At 33.6% G+C, this 15,062-nt stretch overlaps 1 long non-coding RNA gene across 2 annotated transcripts in view; it reads left to right on the forward strand.

The window, feature by feature from the left end:
* Positions 1–15,062, forward strand: part of LOC125673583 (uncharacterized) — a 35,904-nt gene that overhangs the window by 18,531 nt on the left and 2,311 nt on the right. For both annotated transcript variants that reach the window (XR_007369599.2, XR_007369595.2), the window contains one exon: positions 14,848–14,962. This is a non-coding gene — a long non-coding RNA (uncharacterized LOC125673583). The remainder of the gene's footprint in view (positions 1–14,847; positions 14,963–15,062) is intronic.

The raw sequence follows: 15,062 nt of genomic DNA on the forward strand, positions 1-15,062 counted from the left end.
AAGTTATAGGGAACGATGGTACCTCGAGGCATTTTTTTCATTTTTTCAAAATTCACTTCCGTTCGTCAGATACGTCCGATTTTCCGGTTTTTGAAAGAAACTTTGTCCGGGGGTAAACTTGAAAACCACTAAAGATAATCGAATGAAACTTTCAGGGATGATAGATCTATATTCTCTATGGTGCATGCACGTAATATTTTTTTCCGCCGTCACTTTCGGTCGTCACCGGAAGTGATTAAATAAATCATCAATTTCAAACTTTTTTCTTTCAAATTGAATCCTACTTTGGTTTACTATATCTCGTTCTAATTCTCAAAAAATGTTGACCCCACCGGAAGTTGAATCTCCAACTTCCGGTTATATCAAAGAAAGACTATTCATTTTCTCATTTTTCAGTGCCATAAATCTCGGTCATGAAACTAGTTAATGAGTTGAGTTTTACATATATTATAGTCACTATAAATGTCTAGAGTAACGTCAAATATTTTTGTAAAATTTACTTCCGGTCGGCAAATACGGCTTATGAGCTGTTTTCGTTGTCAAGCGTTTTTCTCAGAAACGGTAAAAGATAGAGTAACCAAATTCTCAGATTTAATAGATCTCATTTTGTAGGCGTGTAGTAGGGGGGTAAGAATGTCGGCCGTCACTTCCGGTCGTCACCGGAAGTGATTAATAAATCATAAATTTAAAACTTTTTTCTTTGCAATTGAAACCTATATCGGTTTATTAGGTCTCGTTCTAATTCTCAAAAACTATTGACCCCACTGGAAGTTGAATCTCCAACTTCCGGTTATATCAAAGAAAGCCTGTTCATTCTCTCATTTTTCAGTGTCATAAATCTCGGTCATAAAACAAGTTAATGATTTGAATTTTACATATGTTATAGACACTATAAATGTGTAGAGTAAATTTAAATATTTTTGTAAACTTCACTTCCGGTCGTGAGATATGGGGTGGACGTATTCAAACCTTGTTTTTTCAGTTTCTCAATAATGAATATAGATACACGTTTGAAACTTGTAGAATTCATCAACTAACATTAGTCCATTGTACACATACATTCAATTTTTTGTCCGTCACTTCCGGTCTATACCGGAAGTATTTGAAAAATGTCGATTATCCGATTTCTTCCAGTGATTTCTCAGAGATGGTGGATAGATTTTCTTGAAATTTTCAGGAATAATGTCTTATGAAAGGACCTGGCTATAACTATTTTTCTTTTTACAAAATTCACTTCCGGTCGGAAAATATGGCCGATTTTCTGTTTCTCAAAAGGAATTTTGTCCAGCAATTATCTTGGAAAAGGTAAAATATACCTTTATCAATTATTCAGGAATTATAAATCTCCGTTTGCAGTCGTACAGTAGAGGGTTGAACATGTCGACCGTCACTTCCTGTCGTCACCGGAAGTGATGGAAAGAATCGCAAATTTCAAACTTTTTCTTTTAAATTGAAACCTATACTAGTTTATTAAGTCTCTTTGAAAGTGTCAAAAGAATATTGACTCCGTTGGTAGTCAAAACAACTACTTCCGGTTTCTTGATAAAATACCTTTTTACTTTTTATCTCTTTGTCCCCATAAATCTCGCGTATATTTGAAGTCTTTCATATGATTTTCACATGTCTTAATAAAAGTATCAACTTCTAAAGTTTTGATAATTTTGTTTTTCAAAATTGACTTCCGGTCGGTAGTAACCTACTACTTTTTCTTTCTTTAGTCTACTTGTTTTTGTTGAGAACTCTTTCAGATAGAGACGTGAAATTTTCAGCGAATATAGACAGTAAAGAGTCGCTGTCATTTATAGGAAAACGCATCTGAATAATACTTCCGGTCGTCACCGGAAGTTACGAGAAAGGAGTAAAAAATTCGATAATACATTTCTCATTCATTGTTAAGGCACATTTTCTGATATATTTAAATGGTTTTCATAGGAACAGAAAGCTCTTTACCGGAAGTGGTCTAATGGAAGACCTACTCATTACTAGTAATGAGTGTCTAGTTATTATTCTTTTTCTCCGGTACTTTTTTGTCCGGTAGTGTTCTCAGAAACTACTAAAGGGATCGATATGAAACTTTCCAGGATGATAGTATAGCGTTTGTAGATGTGCATAGTGATAGTCATTTTGTCTGCACGTGTATGCACGCGCGCGCACGTGCATTGCAATTTTGGTACAAAAAATGGAAAATCAGAATATTGAAGGAAGCGATATAAATCCTAAATAGGATGATAGTATATCATTTGTACATATGAAAAATAATATTTATTTTGTCAGCACGTGCACGCATGCGCGTGCACCCGCATTACAAAATTTGTACGCTAACTTTGGAATCAGTCTAACTTTTTTGTTGTTCATTGAAATGGTTTGAAATTCATATCATAGGTAGATATTGAGACCCTTAACTGATTTACATGGTCAAAATTACCAATTTGCACGCGCATGCACGTGCGCTTCATTTTGATTGGATAATGCTAAAACGTTTGTAACTATCTTATTTATGAAGCGAATGAGATGATATTCACAGCATATGTAGACAATATGTGTATCTATATGTTGGTGTAACAAAAAATGCCAACACACACGCGCATGCGCGTGCAACGTTTTTTAAATGTTCAATTTTTAAAGGACGATAACGTTTTTGTTTTTCATCAAATTCTATTCATATTAGGGGTTTAGATGTATCTTGGTACTCCTTACAAATTGCTATGGTTAGAATTACTGCTCAGCACGTGCATGCACGTGTGCTGATTTCTGATTGGACGATTTTAAAATCGCTATAACTTCCTTATATTTGGTGGAAACGTTATGAAATTCATACTGTGGGTATATGATACAAATGCCTGTTGAACGACATCAACAAAAATTCGGAATCATACACGCGTGCGCGTGTATGCACGTGCAACGCTTTCTTTCATTTCTTGGTACTGAAATGACCATATTGAACGTACTACATGTAATTAAAGGCTAAAATAAAATGATTTTTTCCTATAGATTCACAAGGACATCACTTTTTAATTGGGGGAGGTTTGGGGAACATCTGTAACGGTCCCCGTTACAATTAGAACTAGTTATTCTTTTTCTCCGGTACTTTTTTGTCCGGTAGTGTTCTCAGAAACTACAAAAGGGATCGATATGAAACTTTCCAGGATGATAGTATAGCATTTGTAGATGTGCATAGTGATAGTCATTTTGTTTGCACGTGCATGCACGCGCGCGCACGTGCATTGCAATTTTGGTACAAAAAGTGGAAAATCAGAATATTGAAGGAAGCGATATAAAACCTAAATAGGATGATAGTATATCATTTGTACATATGAAAAATAATAGTTATTTTGCCAGCACGCGCACGCATGCGCGTGCACGCGCATTACAAAATTTGTACGCTAACTTTGGAATCAGTCTAACTTTTTTCTTGTTCATTGAAATGGCTTGAAATTCATATCATAGGTAGATATTGAGACCCTTAACTGATCTACATGGTCAAAATTACCAATTTGCACGCGCATGCACGTGCGCTTCATTTTGATTGGATAATGCTAAAACGTTTGTAACTATCTTATTTATGAAGCGAATGAGATGATATTCACAGCATATGTAGACAATATGTGTATCTATATGTTGGTGTAACAAAAAATGCCAACGCACACGCGCATGCGCGTGCAACGTTTTTTAAATGTTCAATTTTTAAAGGACGATAACGTTTTTGTTTTTCATCAAATTCTATTCATATTAGGGGTTTAGATGTATCTTGGTACTCCTTACAAATTGCTGTGGTTAGAATTACTGCTCAGCACGTGCATGCATGTGTGCTGATTTTTGATTGGACGATTTTAAAATCGCTATAACTTCCTTATGTTTGGTGGAAACGTTATGAAATTCATACTGTGGGTATATGATACAAATGCCTGTTGAACGACATCAACAAAAATTCGGAATAATACACGTGTGCGCGTGTATGCACGTGCAATGCTTTCTTTCATTTCTTGGTACTGAAATGACCATATTGAACGTACTACATGTAATTAAAGGCTAAAATAAAATGATTTTTTCCTATAGATTCACAAGGACATCACTTTTTAATTGGGGGAGGTTTGGGGAACATCTGTAACGGTCCCCGTTACAATTAGAACTAGTTATTATTATTATGTTCCCCAAACAAAGTTTGGGAACATATTGTTTTTACTCTGTTTCTTATTATTATTATTATTATTATGTTCCCCAAACAAAGTTTGGGAACATATTGTTTTTACTCTGTTTCTTATTATTATTATTATTATTATTATTATTATTATTCTTTTTCTCCGGTACTTTTTTGTCCGGTAGTGTTCTCAGGAACTACAAAAGGGATCGATATGAAACTTTCCAGGATGATAGTATAGCGTTTGTAGATGTGCATAGTGATAGTCATTTTGTTTGCACGTGCATGCACGCGCGCGCACGTGCATTGCAATTTTGGTACAAAAAATGGAAAATCAGAATATTGAAGGAAGCGATATAAAACCTAAATAGGATGATAGTATATCATTTGTACATATGAAAAATAATAGTTATTTTGCCAGCACGCGCACGCATGCGCGTGCACGTGCATTACAAAATTTGTACGCTAACTTTGGAATCAGTCTAACTTTTTTGTTGTTCATTGAAATGGCTTGAAATTCATATCATAAGTAGATATTGAGACCCTTAACTGATTTACATGGTCAAAATTACCAATTTGCACGCGCATGCACGTGCGCTTCATTTTGATTGGATAATGCTAAAACGTATGTAACTATCTTATTTATGAAGCGAATGAGATGATATTCACAGCATATGTAGACAATATGTGTATCTATATGTTGGTGTAACAAAAAATGCCAACGCACACGCGCATGCGCGTACAACTTTTTTTAAATGTTCAATTTTTAAAGGACAATAACGTTTTTGTTTTTCATCAAATTCTATTCATATTAGGGGTTTAGATGTATCTTGGTACTCCTTACAAATTGCTGTGGTTAGAATTACTGCTCAGCACATGCATGCACGTGTGCTGATTTCTGATTGGACGATTTTAAAATCGCTATAACTTCCTTATATTTGGTGGAAACGTTATGAAATTCATACTGTGGGTATATGATACAAATGCCTGTTGAACGACATCAACAGAAATTCGGAATCATACATGCGTGCGCGTGTATGCACGTGCAACGCTTTCTTTCATTTCTTGGTACTGAAATGACCATATTGAACGTACTACATGTAATTAAAGGCTAAAATAAAATGATTTTTTCCTATAGATTCACATGGACATCACTTTTTAATTGGGGGAGGTTTGGGGAACATCTGTAACGGTCCCCGTTACAATTAGAACTTGTTATTATTATTATTATTATTATTCTTTTTCTCCGGTACTTTTTTGTCCGGTAGTGTTCTCAGAAACTACAAAAGGGATCGATATGAAACTTTCCAGGATGATAGTATAGCGTTTGTAGATGTGCATAGTGATAGTCATTTTGTTTGCACGTGCATGCACGCGCGCGCACGTGCATTCCAATTTTGGTACAAAAAATGGAAAATCAGAATATTGAAGGAAGCGATATAAAACCTAAATAGGATGATAGTATATCATTTGTACATATGAAAAATAATAGTTATCTTGGTACTCCTTACAAATTGCTGTGGTTAGAATTACTGCTCAGCACGTGCATGCACGTGTGCTGATTTCTGATTGGACGATTTTAAAATCACTATAACTTCCTTATATTTGGTGGAAACGTTATGAAATTCATACTGTGGGCACGTGCAACGCTTTCTTTCATTTCTTGGTACTGAAATGACAATATTGAACGTACTACATGTAATTAAAGGCTAAAATAAAATGATTTTTTCCTATAGATTCACAAGGACATCACTTTTTAATTGGGGGAGGTTTGGGGAACATCTGTAACGGTCCCCGTTACAATTAGAACTAGTTTACTTCGGTTTTAAGGTTGATTTTTTGAAGAAAAAGAATAATGAAATCTAACAATGCTTAAATTCATGTAACGAAAGCTGCAATAACGACAAAAGGAAAACACTTTACTGGTAAAGTAAACATTTGAAATGATAAAGTATTTTATTCTCATTTCGATGAATCTAATAATCTATTTATTTATTTTTTTTACAATATTATTCAAATAAGCTCGGAGAAGTTTTGTCCCTTTTTTGCCACTAATGGTCCAATCTTATGTGTGGAACTTAGAGGCAATTTTTTTTTTGCAATATTGTGCCATTAGTGGCAAACGAAAATTAGAAGTGCAAAAATTGTCTACATAAAATGTACAGATACCCGTATCAGTATTTGTATTTCCTTAAATCAGACAAAACTTTAAAATACTAAGCTTAGTTTGTAATGAAAATTATTATTTACGAAGAACTGAAACGTTTGCCACTATTGGCACACACAGACGACTTTACCGCTATTGGCACAGATTCGGTTATATATATATATATATATATATATATATATATATATATATATATATATCACATACATATTACTAAGCATTGGGGATGGATTGTACCCCATTAATTTTGAGAGAGAGATAGAGAGAAAGAGAGGAATTAAATAACTGGTGACAGCCATATAAATGATTTAACTTGAGTGGCGACTGCCACATAAATTAACTGGCTTCCGCCAGATATTAACTGGCGGCCGCCAGATAATAAGTGTCGACCGCCAGATAAATTAAGTGGCGGCCGCCAGTTAAATAAATATTAATTCTATACTCTGGCACCTATCGGCTTCCATAGGAAGTAGACGCAACGGTAACTCTTCGTTCTTTCGTCACTAAAACTAGAACAAAATTTATCCTTTATGGCAAAATGATTTCTCCCTTTATGTATGAATATTATACTTTAATATGAATACGTTCATCAAATGATTACATTTGATAAAAACTACCATCATCCTTTAAATAATAAAACCACGCCTCCCGATGTGAGGGAATATCAATTCATATCTATAATAATTGATTCTAAAATGCATAAAGTCCCTAACTCCGTCACTTTGGGAAACCGTGTGCAGTTTGCAAACGAATGTGATTGTGATGTCATTTTTCCATGCTGAAAATCTACAATAAAATGCCGATAATTTATACAGTCAATTCAAGAATACGTCAAAAACAAATGTCAATAAATTAATATGTAATCTATTATATCTATCATGTTTTATGTGAAATCAGTAAGCACTTTCCCAATCATGCGCTATCACATCAATTCCTGTCTGCGTAGCAGCGACAACATGCTTATTTTCACCTGATAGCCACTTTTATGAAGGTCTATGTTAAGGGTTAAAGATGATATACCATATTTGATAATGTGGATAAAGTATAAAAGGTGAAGATAACAAAAAGCGATCAATGTCATAACTCCTATAAGCAATACAAAATAGATAGTTGGGCAAACACCGACCCCTGGAAACGCACCAGAGGTGGGATCAGGTGCCTGGGAGGGGGAAACATCCCCTGTTGACCGGTCACACCCGCCGTAAGCTGTATGTTTGATCAAGTAAACGGAGTAATCCGTTGTCAAAATAAGTGTACCAAGAATGTTCTTATAATCGGTATGGAAGCCATCAGACAGCAGTTGACCCAATAATATCTATATGGGTAAACCAGATCATTATAACGACCATAGAATTTGCGAAATGCTGACTTCAATCGAGACTGTTCAAACCCCTGTACCATCAACTTGTTTGTCAGTAGGTTTCCTCGATTTAGAAACTGACCATACGCAAAACACGCTCTTGCGTATCGAATCATTTGAGAGATATAAACACCATATACAGGTGATAATGGAATATTATTACATAAATATGGGAAGTTGACGATGGAGAAGCTGAAATCATCCCATTTGTCGTACAGTTGAGTTGTCAGTTTTCCGTTAATGTCTACTTTTAATAAAATATCTAAGTATGCAGCATGGACGACTCTGTGGTGTCTTTTATTTCGAGCTCACAGTATTTAAATTTTCGTCTAGATTTGCCCTGATACTCTACACGTCGGTGATATTGTTAGCGCGACATTATTACATGTAAATAAAAATACGTTATATTAACGTCATTTATTTCTGTTGTTCATACTTTTCTTAAAATACAATTTAATACTTTTTCAAATCTTAAAACTTATGTTTGGAAGAGGGGATGTAACTTCACCAATGAAGGTTAATTATATGGTTAAATTTTACTCTTAAAATCACTAAAATTCAGGAGCTTCCGGGGGCTTCGCCACATGGGCTTTGCCCTGGACCCACTGGCGGCCTTAGGGCGGCCCAATACCCCCTGCCTCTGGAAACAATTCCACGCCACTCCCCCTCCCCTTACCAGAGTTCCTGGATCCGCCCCTGCTTGTAGTAAGATGTTTGTATAACCCGCATTAACAGTTATATTTTGATATTCTAAACGATTATTTCCTAGGTTCTATTCTAAACGGCCGGGGAACTACATCATCATATTTGGATAAATGTAAAAATACATATTTCCTAAGCATAGACGCTTAGGTCAAGGATATTGCACTATAACCTATATGCAAACAATGGAGGAAATTCAAACCTAGAATAAATCTATGGTGTTTCTTGTTACATTTTGCATGTTTCAGGAAGCTTAAGAGGCCGTCCACGGAGATATCAGGCAGTAGCTATAATACGGCTGGCACATGCAATTCCCCAAAATTTTATTCATACCCAATAAAAGTTAAGGTCATACGCCAATTTTATCGTATGTAAAGTGAATTTCACAAAAAACATTGTTAGATGCCAAAACTTGGCCTATTTCATAAATTGGAGGACACTATATAATCTATAGAAAATGATCATTTTGTAAAGTTAAATAATACCCAATACAATACAATTTGTCCAGAAAGTATAAACAATATTTGAAGGAAATTCCTTAATAATTAAGATGAAACAATAAAATTGCTGGGAAACAATGCTGTTGTTGAGCATTTACTGACAGAAGTAGCCAAAAAGCCAGTAATTTGAGTTACCTCCCTTGGCGTAAAAAATGTAAAATGATCCGAAACTTGCATAAATTGTAATTTTCGAAGAAAACAGTATTTATTTAGAACATTTTTCACTTATCTCGATTTTTTTTATCAAGTGTAAACGTGGAATTTTTTTTTTTTTAATTTGATGGTGAAAAATAAATATTCAGCCCGGACCTTATCAAAGTTTCGTGGGTAAACAGATATGGCTGACAAGTGATAGAAACGTGAAGTTTTTCTAGGAGTGGTCCTTATTTTAGGGACTTGTCAACCCTTAATAATTGTTCAAAAGACATAAGTGGATATTCAAGATATTTTAAAGTTGGAACTGCGTGTAATATTCAACCGAGATTGACCCCCTGCTGTACAGATCGGGGTACTTCGAATTCGACGTAAAAGTTTAACTGTTTAAACTATCGTGCACGGTGCAGATGCTTACTAGTATGCCGAGGTCATTGCGATTCTTTGGGGATTTACTGGAGGCAACCACCACTAAATGTAGTTATCTACTACACAAAGGAAAGTGTAAAGCAGACAGAGCAGTAAACTTCAATGTTTCAAGGGAAATATTTATTCTCGTTGGAAGTGGTAAGTATAGATGTCGAATTTTCTCTGTTATTTTTCTTTGAACACTGTCTTTGATTGCTAGACAATTTTGATGCAAGTTCTCATGATGTGTCAATGCAAACAATTCATTTGATGAAATGATTCTTTTTAAAATAATGATTAAAATAAATCCCCAAAGAAAAAAACCCCATTAAATCAATCGGGGGGGGGGGGGTGTTAATGTAGGGATTTTTAAAATCTGTACAACAACACAATGTTTATCCACAAATCATTGAATTAAGAAACAATAGAAGCACACAAAAACAAGATGAAAGTGGTGAAAAGTTCAATAAGTGTTTATAAAAATGTTTATTGTCCTGCAAGCTATGTACATATCAGCATGCATGCATAAAAAATAATATATATTAAAATTATATCAGATTATTTTTGACTGATTTTTTTTACTAGCTACTTTTCACATGTGTTTGTTTTTTGGATTCCTAGATTTAATAACTATTAAAGGATGAATGAATCAGTGTGAGAGGGTAGTATATGTACATGTATGTATGTGACAAAAACCGAATAATAAATATTTAAAAAAATAATGATATATATTTATTCATGTAATTATGCAACTATAAGAACCATTATGGGGGTGGGGGTGGGGGTGGTGGTGTTAAAGGTTGATGTATATCATTAATTTCTCTAAATTTAAGCTGAATGGATTATAAAATTCAGATGGTTTAACATGACACAAAATCTGATGATTTATTTGCATGCACACAGGTACTAAAGTGTATTAGTGTGACATACATGTATATACCAATTACCAAAGCTTGATAATGAATACAACGCCCATTTCATTACAGATTTGGAAAATAATTATAGTCAAATCACCCCTACTGCAAGCCAACTATCAGACTGTATCAGTGAGTATATTTATTTATTTCAATCAAAAGATTTTAAATTCAGAACATGGTACATCTGACCTTGTCATAATTCATAAATTATGAAAGTTTAGAACTTTTACAGATAAGAGCTTTTAAGTTAAGATTAAAATTCCACATTTGACATGTATATTTCTTGAGACAAATCCTGACCAAAGGCATCCAATGTTATGATGTCCCAATCTTTTTGTTTTAACTCACTTGGCAGACATACATGTAGAATATAAAAACTTTAACTTTGACAATAACATAAGAATGGTTAGAGATGGGGGTTGGATATTTCAGAAATGTGTGTTCCTTATGTCATATGATAGAAACATTTTTACCTTACGACCTTGACCCTTCATATTGAAGTTTTATGTGATGTCACCATGCCACACACAACACATACATGCATTTTTAATTCATGACTGTTATCAAAGATTTTAACCCACTCGACAAGTTTTAAACTCTCTTCAGACAATTCTTGTTTAGATAATTTCAAATACTAGCTCGTATATATATATATATATATATATATATATATATATATATATCAGAGGTGATGTTTTGAAATCAGAATGTGGTTTAATTTTTGAATCAATGAATATATAGTTTTTTTTGTTTTTTTTTAGCTCACCTGAGCTGAAGACTCAAGAGAGCTTTTCTGATAAAAATTTGTCTGGATTCTGTTGTCATCATAGTGGTAATAATTTTTCCCATTTTCATCTTCTCCAGAACCAATGGCCCAATTGAATGAGATTCATTTTCGTTTAAATGAAAGGTCATGCCCCCTTTGAAGGGAGATAATCAAGAAAAGGCAAAAATAGGATGGGGTCATTAAATATACATGATATAATGAAAATATGCAAGCAATCCCAGGTTGTGTAGATTGGAGTTAGTTCAATTCATGACCTGGGTGTAGGATGAGGCTATAATAGGGGGTCAAAGTTTTATAAGGGATAATATAAGGAAACATCTTTAACAATCCTCTTCTCAAGAAGGGTATGTCAATGATTAGTCATATTCAAATGCAAGGATCTTCAGGTAGTGTAAATTTTATTTTGTTCAATTCAGAGGCTAAAGAATTAGGGTATGGAGGAGATCAAAGTATGATGTGGGAATATACAGGAAATTAAAACAAATTCTTTTCAAGGTTAGCAGGGCCACACTAAATCCTTTCAAACTGCAAATGTTCCTAATTTGTGTTGATTCATTTTTCCTTTCTATGCGCCCATGACTAAAGTCGGGGGGGGGGGGGTGTCTGGAACTTGCTCATGTTAGTAATAAGGCTCTCATATTTCATATCTTTATTCCTTATAATAAGACATTTCTTTTGATATCATTTTTTTTTTTACTTTTGTGTTTGGCCTACTTTTAACAAAATATAACCTACAGTAGGCAATTCTCCTGAACTATATATAAGATAGTCTAGCCTTTTATGTTTAGTATTTAGATATCTTAAGGCAAGAACTTTCATTTGATACCATGCTGTTTGATATTGTGACCTTGGTTTTGAAGTTTAACCCAGATTTTATTATATTGATATTTTACATAAAGATATACAAAATGTGTATATTCTTTATTACCAGACTTTTAATTTAGTACCTGACCTTAGTCTTTAAAATAGCATGATTTTCAAAAACTTTAAATTGGTATATAGTTTCTCAGCCACTTTGGATTGGGCTTTGATATAGATTTCACATATTATAGATTACTAATGAAAAGAGCTTTACTTTTGAACTTCTGACTTTGACCATGTTGACCTACTTTTGAAAAACATTCATTATTACCAGATCTGTTATATCTTGAGGGATAAGGTATTGGGTTAGTTTGTTTCATATGAAATGCCTAATGACCAGAATTTATTTCATATCATGACCTTTGACCTTGTGACTATATCAAACATATGATCTTGACTTTCTTAATGCATTGCTTACAGTGCTATTTAAATATGTTCATCATTTTATTTCCATTAATTTACACAACTGTTGTTATTTAGATCTCAGCTGAGTCCAAGATAGGAAGAGGCTTTGGAGAGAACACAGAATTACTACAGACAAAAGACTTGTGAAGTTATAAGGGGAATTGCAGAACCCATAGCTCCACTTCAATCTAGATATGTTGACAGTTATTTCACAGAAACACGTTGCAGCTGACAAAGATAATCAAATGATGACCACTACTTTAACTCTATGGTTGCAGCATATTTAAATTTTTGAAGTGACAAATTTTATTCCTGTTTGTGAACCAATATTCAAAAGAAACACTGCTATGGCATTAGACATAACTTAGAAGAGAGTGGTGGGGTGGCAAAATAAGATTCCATACTGTGAAATGTATCAATTGTTAATATACATATATCAATATAAATTCAGTGCCAATTTTCATAATTTCTAGGGGAAAAGTTTGTTTGTAACAAATGTCAGAAATATGCACTAGCTCTTTCTTTGCAAACCATGCTACTAAGTACCAGGCATTAAGACATGATTTGTTTATTGTCATTTGTTAAACATAGACAGATCCAGTGATTTGAAAGGGGGGGGGGGGTCCAGAAAAATGATCTCAAATCTGCATTAGGTCATATCCGATGAATTGATAAAGTAAATATGTTTATTATTGATTGCTAGTTACATGTAACCTTTTATGCATCAGTTGAAGATACTTTATGAACATTTTCCGTCACTGGGTAAAATTCAACAAACATTTTGTGTATCTGGAAGTGGTCAATATATATTTCAACATCAGAGTAAACATGCATTAAAGCAAGTCTGCCAATCTGATGTAGGCAGAAAATGGAATATGGCATGTTATTTCATGAATGCAAAGGGAAATGCTTTACAAGAGAGTCAAAAAATGTCTGGTTAATGCTAAATAACTATCTAGATGTCCCAGAGAAAAGGAGAGGGTGTGTTCTACCCCCCACCCCACCCCCCTCGGGATCTGCCAATGTCAAGTTTGGAATGTGAGTGAATGAATTAAGATTCTTCATGATAGGCAATTGATTAAAATTTGATTTACTGATAATTTTAACTTCATATATGTGTGTTAATTAATTGACTATTATCTCAAATCCTGTGTCAGAAATGACCTCTAAAAATCAACATTGTAAAATTTTATATAATGAATTACATAGGCATTTTTTTGCCTTTATTATATAGAATGTATACAAAGACATGAAATTTATTTCTGAATGTTCATATGTTCTAGTAATTTTTCATGAATTTTAATCATTTAATCATTGATTGGTTATATCTACTTCATATTTATTTCTATTTATGTAGTTCAACAATCTTCATTTAAGTAGTTGACCTTTTTGCACTTATTGAAAATTTTGAGATTTCAGTTCAACTTTTCACCATCAAACCTTGCTTTTCCCACTGAATTTATTTTTGTAACTTGAAATACACCTTTTCAAGTTTCTGGTTATACATAATTTATTTTTTTTTGAGACATTGTATTGGGTTTTATGAGATCTTATAATTTGATCATTATTTTGTAAATTATATTGGTGTGAAATATGTGCAATTTTAACAATTAATAAATTCATTCATTGGATGAATATACACACGAAAACCCTCTTAGTTATTGCATATAGTGTATATCTAACATATAAAATATTGCTTTTCTCTATTTCTTTGTTATATGACATTTTAGAGCTGTTCAAACATAGCACTTTTTTCCAATATTTCGTGACCTTTTTGCACCGAAAATTATCTCAAAGTTGTTTTTCCATGTCGAACCCATACTAAACATGATATAAACTTTTTATTTGGCAAATTTCATATTGGGGTCAGTAGGAACCTGTGCACAAAGTTTCATGAAAATCTGAGAGATAGCATGTGCCGACCTCTGCCTGATATCATAATGGACACCCTCTTAAATACACGTGTCATTATCACAGAACACTAATTTATCCACGTTTTAAAGAATGTCGCATCCCACTGATTCATAATATATATAGTGGGATAAGACATTTTTTAAAACTTGGATAATTAGTGTTCTGTGATAATGGCATATGTATTTAACCTTCCTGAAACATAGATCAGAGAGAAATATTTATTAGAGGTTCGAATTCTTTCCAATTGTTTACATATATGTTATAGTGCAATATCCTTGACCTAGGCACCTATGTTCCTAAACTTTACTTAAATGACATTGCATCATTTATATCTATATTTTAATACTTAAAAAAAGAAATGGGATTTCGTTAGCCCTATTTTAAACGGTATTGGACCATTCAAAATCAATATTTAATCTAGATAACACTTGTCCTTCCTTGTTTTGCGGAGTTTAAGTACGTTTGAAAAGTAAACTAACGATAACAACAGTAACCAGATACATATATCAGGTTATTTGATCACTACAATCAACAGGAAGTACGGATAACCCCTAGAAGCAACAGGAAGTACGGATAACCCCTAGAAGCAACAGGAAGTACGGATAACCCCTAGAAGCAACAGGAAGTACGGATAATCCCTAGAAGCAACAGTAAGTACGGATATACTCTAGGTTCTTCAATCATTTAAACTATAATTGAATCTATCCTTTTGTGCTCCAAATTTCTGTTGTAGATAAATAATTTTTCACT

The sequence above is a fragment of the Ostrea edulis genome, chromosome 3 (genome assembly GCF_947568905.1).
Source record: "Ostrea edulis chromosome 3, xbOstEdul1.1, whole genome shotgun sequence".
Classification (NCBI taxonomy): domain Eukaryota; kingdom Metazoa; phylum Mollusca; class Bivalvia; order Ostreida; family Ostreidae; genus Ostrea; species Ostrea edulis.